General features: G+C 46.8%; 1 protein-coding gene across 4 annotated transcripts in view; it reads left to right on the top strand.

Moving 5' to 3' along the window:
- The first annotated feature begins 284 nt into the window (after positions 1 to 284).
- LOC125045446 (SET and MYND domain-containing protein 4-like) overlaps positions 285 to 1,579 on the top strand; it is a 13,913-nt gene continuing 12,618 nt past the window's right edge. The window contains exon 1 of one of the 4 annotated variants that reach the window (XM_047642701.1): positions 285 to 362. The gene's annotated coding sequence lies outside the window, so the exon portion shown is untranslated. Of the gene's footprint in view, positions 363 to 390; positions 412 to 1,579 lie in introns of those variants that run through there. The other 3 variants (XM_047642699.1, XM_047642702.1, XM_047642700.1) reach the window with 3 other exon arrangements.

The raw sequence follows: 1,579 nt of genomic DNA, 5'->3' as shown, positions 1-1,579 counted from the left end.
GGAGAGGAAGGAGGGAGGGGAAGGGAGAGGCATTGGGTAGAGGGGAGGGAAGAGGGGAGAGATAGGAAGGAAGGGGGGAGAGAGGGGAAGGGAGGGACTTCGGGTAGAAAGAAGCGAAGAGGGGAGAGGGACGGGAGGGGGGAGGGAGTGAGAAGATATGGGAGGGGAGAGGGAAAGAGAAGGAGAGACATAGGGTACAGGGCGGAGAAGAGGGGTGTGTGGGAGAGAGGGGGGAAATGAAAGAAGAGGGAGAGGGGAGGGAGAGGGGTTGGACAGCAGTGGATGCCCGAGAGCAGTGTCGCCTCAGCCGCACCGCTGATGAGTGCGCGCGTTTAGACTCATGTCAGAGTCCGAAATCGCAGGTGAAATGACGATCACGTCACGAGGCAGAAGGCGATGGCGGCGTGTCAGGTCAAGCGAGGATCTTCGGCATTATGCAACCTGCATGGTGACCTCGTCCCGCTACCCCCAACCCCACCCCAAAGTCCCCCTCCCCCTTCGACCTCTAAAGGTGATGTAAGACTCGTCTTGATGCGATTCTAAACATCATTATTTTTGTCCCCCCCCCCGTCTCCCTACCCACCATGAGCGTAATTCGTTGACCTCCCCCTGTGATGTGTGACCCCTAAAAGATAATCTGACCCTGTAGTGACCCTCACTGACCTGTCCATGCTATCTGACCGTGAGCCAGTGCAGTTAAGCCCCTGGAGTATGACCCGTATTGATTGTGATGCAACTTGAAAATGTTTGCACAGAATGTGTGGCCTTGTTCGGTTTCTTGATAACAAGGTCACACTATAATACACTGCTGACCCTCCTCCCTGATATGACTGCCTCGCTTGTAATGAGTCAGTCATGTGTGCTTGTGTGTGAGCATTAAACAGCACGATAATGCCCATTTCACCAGTTTCGAAAAGCACGGTGGAATGGGCATGACAAACCTACCCTTGAAACGAACGAGGTAGTTGGGTTTAGAAGGGAAACGAAGGGGTATGATTGAAAAATGAGATAGAGAGGGTTTCATTCTATCACAGACAGTTAGATAACGTATTAGAAAATGGGTCATTATGAAGAGCATTACGATGATTAGCCACTGAAATGAAGTTGTTGAATGCTAAGCTAAGAAACAATAGCAACATTAATTAGGGAGAAAAAAGTGAGGTTATTAGTTTGTGAGTTAAGTCCTAAGAGGAAAAATAGGCATTGCATTATAAAGATTACCCGGGCAGTAATCTACCAGTGAGATAGGGTAGTTGGTTAGGCTCCAAGAAAAAAATGAAGGTGCCATATTGAAAATTAGGGGTAGTATAGGGACCATTAATATAAAACCAACACCTGAAATGAGATAGATGGATCCCATATTAAGTTATATGTGAAAGATTTTGTTAAAATAAATAGTGATGGTGAAGTGATGGTGCTTCGTTGATAAAAAAAATAGGCAGGGATTGTAATAAATTCCGAAGGTGTCAGACGAAAAAAAAAGAGGCAGGGATGAAGTATGTAAAAGTGATACCAAACTACATTTGAAATAGGAGTAGTTTATTCCTGTATGCTCTTACTGAAAAAGAAGCCACATCGT

This window comes from Penaeus chinensis, chromosome 37 (assembly GCF_019202785.1).
Source record: "Penaeus chinensis breed Huanghai No. 1 chromosome 37, ASM1920278v2, whole genome shotgun sequence".
Classification (NCBI taxonomy): domain Eukaryota; kingdom Metazoa; phylum Arthropoda; class Malacostraca; order Decapoda; family Penaeidae; genus Penaeus; species Penaeus chinensis.
This window is presented reverse-complemented; position numbering and strand designations above follow the sequence as displayed.